The sequence below is a fragment of the Ursus arctos genome, unplaced genomic scaffold (genome assembly GCF_023065955.2).
Source record: "Ursus arctos isolate Adak ecotype North America unplaced genomic scaffold, UrsArc2.0 scaffold_4, whole genome shotgun sequence".
Lineage (NCBI taxonomy): Eukaryota > Metazoa > Chordata > Mammalia > Carnivora > Ursidae > Ursus > Ursus arctos.
The window spans coordinates 79,710,570-79,721,009 of NW_026623056.1; the positions used below are offsets into that span (position 1 = coordinate 79,710,570).

Genomic DNA, 10,440 nt, shown 5'->3' on the forward strand with positions numbered 1-10,440 from the left:
CTCTCTATCTCCGCCCATTTGAATGTCAACTTCCCGAGCATTTGGACAATACATGTTCTTCATTATTATGTTGCCAACTCTCAGAACAGTGCTTGACACATGGTAGGTATTCAATAGATGAAGAACTCCAGTTTCCACAGCAGGAAGCCGAAGCACTGAGAAGTTAAGAAATCTGTCTTATGCCACACGACTCCGGAGGCACACGAAGGATTCATCCAGGCTTAATTCCAAAACCCATTTTCTTAACCACCATGCTATGACATGGATTAATAGATCTCTTTACATCAAACCTGGACTCATGTAAGGGTTACAGTGAAAACAAAACTTAGATGCCCAAGAGGGGAATTCTGGTTCTGTTTTAATCTACTCAGTTAATTGAGTGGGTTAAGAGCTTCTTTATTGAACCACTCTGCACTTTTTTATGAACCACTATTAAATAATAGTCATATTTCTCCAAAGTGCTGAATTTCAAGACTGTGCCCTCAGGAGAGGGCAGAGCTGTGAAAATATTTCACTTATGTCCTAATAACTCTGATCAAGATAATGCTTTTATTTTTTTCATTAGTTTATGTGAAGTGAAGCTTAAATAGACAATGTGGGCTGTTCTAAATATTCTTGATTAAGAAGTTTAAATATAAGCATAAGAAACAGCAACTAATAAATGCTATCACCTTTGTTGCATTTTCCTGCATTTGCTTATTTTAAGATATGTGATCTGTATTTGACCAAGAGTACGCAAGTTTGCAGCCTTGCACTACGTTTTCTTCGTGTTTTGAATTATGTGTGAGGAATAAATATAATTTCTGGGTTCTTCCAATCTCCTTCTCTAAAGCTCTCCTTAAGTTATTTCAGACCCTGTAAAGTTTAATTTAACCGTGCTAGCTTTATTTGATAGGTTAAACGGAATTAAATTGGTTTTAAAATAAATTACGCTGCAAATAATAAAAATGCTAATAGGAAATATATTCCTTAGTACTAATGCTATATTTCTTGAGGCTACTGAAACCCAGTTATTATTATCATTACAGGTCTTAGACTACAATTGACCAATTTATGGATGAATTTTGGCGACACAAGGAAAAGCGTGTGTGTGTGTGTGTGTGTATGTTGAAGAAGGCAAGACAGTCTACCTTTTGTGGTTCTGCTTTCTCTGACCTCACGAAGATAAGAAATTGCCTTCATTTCTTTTGTTCTCTAGTTTGGAAATCTTGGGTGTGATTGTCTCAGTGAGTTAGCTTCCTTTCGGAAACATAGAAAGCTAACAAGCTACCGGTGCTGGGCTATGTGCTACGAGTCTCTCAGAGGTAACTTTCATCTCTAATTCCAGAAACCGGGAAGGCTGCTCATACTGCTTCAGAAAAGGAGGGTGGGCTCCTGAGATACCAAGTTGAGCCTTATATTTGTCTTTTCCCATAAAGATACTGTTATATTACTGTTTGATGAGGTGGAAATCATGGTATTATTAGTGTAATGTGTATTTGTATTTTTGCAAACTTGCCCTGGAACAAATGAGAAAAAGATTTCCACTTCTAAATGACCAGCGAATAAGCTGCCTTTGGGAGGATAAGCCCTTCCTAAGTTGAGGGCTGCTTACCATTATGCACTTGACTCTATTAAGTTTGTAGCTGGTAAATGTTTGTGGTCTTACTGTGTCTTGATCTTGTCTGTGAAGTTGGGCTTTGGAATATAAATGACGTATTAACCTCATGAAGACATTGTATAGAAATAAGCAGCATGCATCTCTAAGTTGAATTTGACCTTATGCCTCCGTCTTTACATAGGATTTATACAAAAGATGTGTCTGAGGGGTTCAAAGAGTGAAAGAAAGAAAAAAATGAAAGGAAAGAAGGAAGGAGGGAAAGAGGGCAGGACAGAAGAAAAGAAGAAAGGGTTGGCATGACCTAATCCTAGTTTCTCATTATCAAACCTGTTTTCTTGCCTTTATTTTCATCATTATTGAATCCATGGTAAAAACTGAAAAAGTAGTAATGTAACATGTAATTCATTTGTTCACTTATGCATTCTTCATTATTGTTACAGACTCGTTCACTGTGGCAATTTTTTTGGGGGGGGCTGGGTACAGTATACTTTAGTGATCATACTTGACAACGTAGGGCTCCCCAAGCCCCTCCCTTTCTTCAGGGGGTCTGGGATGGAAACTGTGGGTGTTGGGAGATTCTCAGTGTGATGGGGGATGAGTTGGGACAAGGACTCCACAGCAGCTGAGGGCCTCTCTCTTCTTGCTCTTGCTGCGGCTGGTTACTCTTTGGAGGCCATGTGGACCATAAGGTCCACCACCTGGTTGCTGTAGCCAAATTCATTGTCATACCAGGAAATGAGCTTGACAAAATGGTCATTGAGAGCAATGGCAGCCCCAGCCTTGAAGGTGGAAAAGTGACCGTCACTATTAAGGTCACAGGAGACAACCTGGTCCTCAGTGTGGCCTAGCATGGCCTTGAGAGGGCCTTCTGATGCCTGCTTCACCAGCTTCTTGATATCATTGTATTTGACAGCTTTCTCTAGGAGGCAGATCAGACCCATGACTGACATGTTGGGGGTGGGGACCCGGAAGTCCATCGCAGTGATTTTTCCATTCAGCTCAGGGATGACCTTGCCTACAGCCAGTAGAACAAGAGATGATGTTCTGGGCAGCCCCTTGGCCATCATGCCACAGCTTCCTAGACAGGAAGCTTCTGGTGGCAGTGATGGCATGGACTGTGGTCATAGGTCCCTCCATTATGCTGAAGTTGTTACGAATGACCTTGGCCAGAGGGGCCAAGCAGTTGGTGGTGCAGGAGGCACTGCTGACCATCTTGAGGGAGAACCATATTTCTCATGGTTCACGCCCATCACAAACATGGGGGCATGAGCAGGAAGAGCAGAGATGATGATCCTGTTGGCTCTACCCTTCAAGTGAGCCCCAGCCTTCTCCATGGTGGTGAAGACCCCAATGGACTCCACAACATACTCAGCACAGGCATCGCCCCATTTGATGTTGGTGGCGTCTAAGTCCTGGGAGATGGAGATGGGCTTTCCATTGATGACAAGTTTCCTGTTCTCAGCCTTGACTGTGCAGGGAATTTGCTGTGGGTGGAATCATACCGGAACATGCAGACCATGCAGTTGAGGTCTACGAAGCGCTCATTGATGGCAACAATATTCACGTTGCCACAGTTAAAAGCAGCCCTGGTGACCAGGTGCCCAATACAGCCAAATCTGTTTACTCCCACCTTTACCGTCGGGTCTCGGGGTCGGGGCTGGCTCTGCACCAGAAGATGCGGCGGTCTGTCCAACAGGGAGAAGAGAGCCACTGTGCTGTTGTCTTTTAAAATTCTACTAAATAGCCAGCAGAGGGTGCACTTTCCTTAATTTAGGTCCTTCCATCCACTTACTGACCAAAAGAGGACAAATCATTTTATAAGATTAAAAACTTTTATCTTGTCATTCATGACAACATGGATGGACCTGGGGGTATTATGCTAAGTAGAACAAGTCAGACGGAGAAGAACAAACACAATATGATTTCACCGACATGTGGAATCTAAAGGCAAATGAATGAACAAAACCCAGAAACAGACTCATGAATACAGAGAACAAGCTGGAGGTTGCCGGAGGGGAGGCAGGTGGGAAGCTGGGTGAAATAGGTGAAGGGGATTAAGAGGTACACAGAGATGGAAAGCACTGCATAGGGAACATAGTCAAAAACATTATAACGTTATATGGTGACAGATGGTAGCTACACTTACCCTCCTGTGCGTTGTGTAATGTATAGAAATTTCAAAACCCCATGCTGTACACCTGAAACTCATATAATATTGTATGTCAACTAAACTTCAGTAATAGAAATTAAAAAAAAAAACTATCCAATAAAAAAAGGTCCAAGTTCTCTTTCTTTCCTCTACCAATTATTACAAAATGGAATACGTAAAAGGCATAGAAGTATAGGCTCTTTTACTTTTTTGCTGATAGAAAAATCACTCTTGATGTCTTCCTTGCTTTATGTGGAACTAGGATCATCAAGCCTGTGTCCTCCTTTATGAACTGAGGCTTTTTAAAAAATTTGCTACATCCTGGTGGCTTCCTTTTTCCCTCACTCTTTTGTGTATGTATGTGTTATCCCTAACTAAAAACTAGCAGGACACAGCAAATTACAAAGTGATGTTACACATGCAGGGCCCCTTTATGTTTAATTATCTATTAATTTGGAAACAGGAAACATGAGAAATGGCCTGTGTTCCTCTGAGAGACTTTTATCTACCAGTTCTGAGAGATTTTTAATAGAATATCAATAATATTTATTAGCCAGTCAATTTGTAAGTGGCTCTCATTCCTTCTGTCACAGTATGAGGTACAGATTTTAATCAAAACCTTCAATTTTGGGGGTTCCTGGATGGCTCAGTCAGTTAAGCGGCTGCCTTTGGCTCAAGTCATGATCCCAGGATTCTGGGATCGAGCCCTGAATGGGGCTTCTGTTCAGCGGGGAGTCTGCTTCTCCCTCTGCCCCTCCCCCTGCTCATACTCTCTCTCACACACATGTTCTCTGTCTCTCAAATAAATAAAATCTTTAAAAAAACCCTTTGATTTTATTTTTCCAAGTGTTCATTTTCAAATGTATAATAACAACTACCATTTATTTCATACTTCCTGCGTGCCAAGGACTGTGTGTAATTGTTTATCCGTATGATTCCATTTAATAGTTACAATAGCCTTTTGGGTTGGGTACTATTACCATCACCTCTATTTTAACGATGAGGTCACTGAGGATAGGAAGGGTTAGCGAGTTGTCCTATGTGGCCCAATGAACACACCAGAGCTGGGATTTCATGCTAGGTCTGAATGACTCTAAAATCCTGGCTTTTTTCACGTCATGCATGGTGTTTCCCAAGTTGTGGGTATGTTAGCTGCAAGCTTCAGATATTGATAAAAGAGTATTATACTCACGGAAGGAATCCTAGATTTTCTGTAGTCACATCTCTCTGCTTCATGGAAAAAAAAAAATAAAACCCAAACCTGACACAGAGCAGTTTGAGTGGTTTCGCTATTGAACATCCAGGACCAGAACCCAGACCTTCTGACTCCAGGCCCAGTGCTCTTTCCTCTGATTAGAAATGTTTCCAGATTTAAACTCCAGTTTATAGGACCATTAATAATCCTCTCTAAAGAAGAGGCAAGAGGTTTCACATTCTTCTCAGAGCAAAAAAGAACTGACATCAAAAGGTTTCTTTGGGGTCATTTGTCTCATGGTGACTTTGAGTTGGCCTTGATCTTTATTTAGAATTTCAGTTTTATGCTCTGCAACAAGTTTGGCCTTGTTGGAGGACCGTCCAAAGGTCAGCGAGTTGGCTGCTGGTGATTGGATGTTCACTCAGAAGCCAAAGTCTATTACTGTGCCCGTGGAAATCCCCAGCTCGCCTCTGGATGAGTATTACATCCACTCTCTGGAAGCTGTGGGCCTTGTGGGCTTTTTGCACACTGCTCCCTAGGAGCATAATGCTGGTAGGACAGCACTTCATTCTGTGAGGATCTGGGTCACAGCGGGACAATGGCTCTCCGGTGTTCTGGGTTTTTCTCTTTCTTTCTCTCGTTCAGCCGATGATTCTGATTCTGTTTCACTTTCTCAAAAAGGTGTGGTTTAAAGGAGAAAGAATCTTCCAGACTTTGTTTAGCTGTGTTGTTTTGTTCTTCTCTGATCTGAGTACAAATCTCCCCAGTATCTCTAAGGCTCACAGAAACTGTCCCAAAGATTTTCTTCCCAAGTAACAGCCCGTGCTGTCTATGGACAGGCTTACCCTGCTCTTGCATACACAACGCGTTTCATATTGAACATGCTGTGTAAGTATTCCTACAACTATTATATCTCAGCTAATATTGGATCTGTTCCAAAAGCAATGACATTTTTCAAGGATAGAAATACCCCTCTATAACCCATCTAATAAGATATTTCTCTTTATCTATGAAAAGGAAACATCTGGGTTTGAGTTCCAGCCTGGCTACTTAGCAGGCAGTGACTTTGGGCACATCAAGTACCTTTGAATCTCAGTTTCCTTCTGAGTAATACGAGAATGATGATAATTACCTTCTGCACAGGATTAATGTGAGAACAAGTGACATATATAGGAAAGTGCTTTGTAAACCTTAAATGATTTAACCTTAGTTTATGTCCCATTGTCACATACCTGTGAACACTTGAATGCATATATGTTATTGACATGATTGTTTATATGTCATAATTTAGGCTTGGACCAGTCCAGGCCATAGTTGTGACCCTAGGGTGGTTCTCAGCTGGGGACAATTGTGTCCCCCCAGGGGATATATAGCATTGGAGATTGAGTCTGGAGGTATTTTGGGGTGTCACATGAAGCTGATGGTGCTGGAATCTAGCAGTAGATTCCAGAGACTCATTTAAACATCCTACAATGCACAGGATACCTCCCTACAACACAGAATGATCAGTCCTAAAATGCCAAGAGTGCCGAATTTGAGAAATTCTCCTCTAGAGCAATGACTCTCAAACTTTAGCATGCATGAGAATCACCTGGGGGTTTGTTAAAACACAAATTGCTGGGCCCCATCCCCACAATTTCTGATTCAGAAAGTCCAGGCTGGGGTCCGAGAATTTGAATTTCTAAGACGTTTCCAGGTGATGCTGATGTTGCTGGTCCAGGGGCCACACTCGAAGCATCATTGCTGGAAACAATTCCATCAATAAGCATTGGTTGCTTTGATAGGCTTCTTTGCTTAGTCAACACAGCAGAACAGTGTCTTAACTTGTTAAATGGTGCAAAATTTGTATTAGCTAGTCTGGCTTCAGGTCTAAATGCTTTGTGCGATCTATGTGTGATTTTAGGCAATGATAAGGCTTTGCCTGGCAGGCCTTGTGGAGGGAAACAGCCTAGGGAAAATGAGAAAAGAAAAGAAAGGAAGAAAAGAGAAAAGGAAATTGGAAATATTACTATTATGCATAAAATAGGAGATAAAACACAATTAAAATTTATTTTCAATTTTAACAATCACCACTATAATTCTCCTTAAGTCAACCTTGAGATGTCTGCTAAGTACCTGTGGTGTGATGAACACTTCAGTTTTTAGGCTAGAAGACAGTGGATTTTATTACCAGTTTGTTTAGGTCATAGCCATCCTTCTGAATCCTCTTGAAATTAATAGTTTTTCCTATAGGCAGCATGGCCAAACAACATGATACATAGTTTCTATAACAATTGACTTCACATAATTTAGGCAGAAGACCAATATTCCAGTTTAATTAAAACATGTGAAGATATAATTTTTATAGTGATGTTTACAGTTGGTCAGAATGGGTTATCCCTTAATGTTATAGTATTAGGGTGAACTGAAGTAAAGGAGTCTTGATAACTTTTTCCCCCCAGGTTTTAGCTCAGTCAATAGAAGCTGGTCAAGTAGTTAAGACTGGACAAGATCGTAAAAGTGAATGTGAGAGCAAATTGTAGATTCTGTAAATTGTGTCTGTATAATTGGAAGGAATTATAATGGGAAACATCTAGGGGGCATATTACCCAGACTTGTGCTGTCCAATATGGTAAATATATAAACTTGGTCATAGTGCCTACAGGAAAAATGATTAATTTTAAGGGGAATCAGAAGTGGGTTAGGGATAGGTGAAATAGAAAGAGGGGACTGAGAGTACACTTATCATAATGAGCCCTGAATAATGTATAGAATTGTTGAATCACTATATTGTGCACCTGAAGTTAATAGAACACTGTATGTTAACTACACTGGAATTAAAATAAAAACATTAAATAAAATTAAAAACTCAATTCCTTTTTTTTTTTTTTTTTTAAAAGATTTTATTTATTTATTCGACAGAGATAGAGACAGCCAGCGAGAGAGGGAACACAAGCAGGGGAAGTGGGAGAGGAAGAAGCAGGCTCATAGCGGAGGAGCCTGATGTGGGGCTCGATCCCATAATGCCAGGATCACGCCCTGAGCTGAAGGCAGACGCTTAACCGCTGTGCCACCCAGGCGCCCCTAAAAACTCAATTCCTTAGTCATACTTGCCATGCTGCAAGTGCTCAAAAGGCTTATGTGGCTAATGTCTACCATATTGGATAGCACCTAGATAGGACATTTCCATCTTCACTGAAAGTTCTTTGGACAATGATGATCTAGACAGGATTGGGCCAAGTTTGCTTCTTTGGGATGAAATAAGCTAAATATAAATTTTAACAGGGATTTTTAGCTTTCCTTCGGCCCTACAGTAAATCCTTAAAACCTCACGGTATGTGGGCAAGGTAGGTCAGCGAGGAGCAGAAAACAGCCAAGCTCGCCACCACATGGACGAGTTGCTTGATGTTCAGACAGCTTTGCGGTTGTAAATGAAATGACCGCTGTGGGCAGTCTATATATTACTCAATGATAAGTGTACTCTTAGTCCCCTTTATTCCTATCTATCCTCCCACCCACTTCTGAATCCCCTTGAAATTAACCATTTTCCAATAGGCACTGTGGCCAAGTTTATATATTCACCATATTGGACAGCGCAAGTCTGGGTAACATGTCCACACACAGTGGGAAGGGAGAAGGGAAGGCATTTAACCGTGGAAAGTGCTCAAAAGAGTGTTCTGCCGGGACAACAGTAGTCTAAATATAAATCCATAGCTCTTGCTGAGAGGAGACCTGAAGAATGTTTCTGGAAGGAGAACCGAAGGAACCTCAAGGGAAAATAATGTGTTGTTTTTAAAGGATCATCTGGGGTGATGCTGACGCCAGTGGCCCAAGGACCACCCTTTGAGGAGTGGGGCCTTGGGGAACACAAGCCCTGAGACTGATTGACAAGAAAATATGTATCAAAAAGAAAAAAATGCAAACAGCATCATGGCTGGGGTTTGTGTTGATGGGAACCCAACAGGGTGGGCCAGTGGGTTGGAAAACCATGAAGGATGAGAATAGGATGGCCCTTTTGAAGTAACTTGCTACCTAGTAATAAATACCTAGTACAAAGGAATTTGTCGGAAGTCCTTAAGAGAGACACACAGAAATATCCTCTTTACCTTGATTTTGTCACCTGACCCAGGGAACTCAGTCAGTTACCAAGAAGGCAGGCGAGAGATGCCCTATGCAAGAGAAAGCATCATGGAGCTGCTTTGCGTCAAAAAGCAACCCAAGAAATGAAAAGAGGAAGTACAAAATACAAAGCCTTAAAATACATCCCAGATCTACCCACTTCTCTCTCTTTCCACTGATACCCTCTGAGTCCAAGCCACTGGTATCTCCCTTTTGTAACTGCAGTAGCCTCTGGCCTCATCTCCTTGTTTCCATTCTTTCTATTTTTATATGGTCACCCTAGAGCAGTCGGAGTGATTTTTAAAAATGGAAATTTCTTAAGAGAAAAAACAGCATGCTAAAAAAGAAAATAAAGCATTTATCAAATCCCCACTATTTGCACCACTGTGCCCTGTTCTACCTTCTTTAACCTTCACAATAATACATGAGGGAAATTCCCTCCTTTTTGCAAAGGTGTAAATGAAGGCTTAGAGAAGGCAAATAACTTGTCTGTGTTCACCTAGCTAGTAAGTGGCAGAGCCGTTGAAGAAACAAATGAATGATCACACAGCAAAGTCCATAAGCTTCCAACTAGACTGCCTTGTTAAATACTATCAAACCCGAAGAGAGATTTGTTATTGGGCCTTCTTCCACTGAGGAAGAGAGGAACTCGTTGTACCTTTATCTACCTTTATCTACCTGTTTATTTATCTGGACTTTGTGTCCTCAGTTATGAGGACAGCAGTCTCCTCATCAGGTTAGAGTGGAAACTCTCTATTCCTTTAACTCCCAAAGATGCCGAAGCGGCAGGGGGAGTTTTGACGTGGCCTCTGCTGAAAGGTCCCCTCCCTGACCAAGTTGGGCCATTGTCCTAGGGCTTAGGGCAGTGGCTCCCCTGTTTTTGGGTTTGAGGCTTAGCTGAAAGCACTGGTTTTTGAAGACACAGTGGCACAGATTGAAAGATTCAAAACAGAACACACACGAAAAGCCGGTGAAAATGACAATAAACCAAAATGAGTAAAACAGCATCTCAGAATGTGCAAATTGGGGTGCCTGGGTGGCTCCGTCAGGTAAGCGACTGACTCTTGGGTTTAACTTAGGGCATGATCTCAGAGTCCTGAGATCGAGGCCCCGCATTGAGCTCCATGCTGAGCGTGGAGCCTGTTTAAGATTCTCTATCCCTCTCTCTCTGCCCCTCCTCCCCACTCGTGCTTTCTCTCTCTCTCTTTCTTAAAAAAAAAAAAAGAGTGTGTAAATACATCTACAGTTATCGCACTGATCATCATGGTGTCCCTCTTTGTCACTACGCTCTCTCTTTCTCCGCATTGCTCCCCCATGTTCTTTCTGTCACATCACGCTTTTAAGGGATGTACGCTGAGTTGCAGCAAAAGTAAGTTTTATTACTTTCGTTACATTTGT

At 41.6% G+C, this 10,440-nt stretch overlaps 1 pseudogene; it reads right to left on the reverse strand.

Moving 5' to 3' along the window:
• Positions 1 to 2,259: 2,259 nt before the first annotated feature.
• LOC113256892 (glyceraldehyde-3-phosphate dehydrogenase-like) lies at positions 2,260 to 3,134 on the reverse strand (annotated as a pseudogene).
• Positions 3,135 to 10,440: the final 7,306 nt, after the last annotated feature.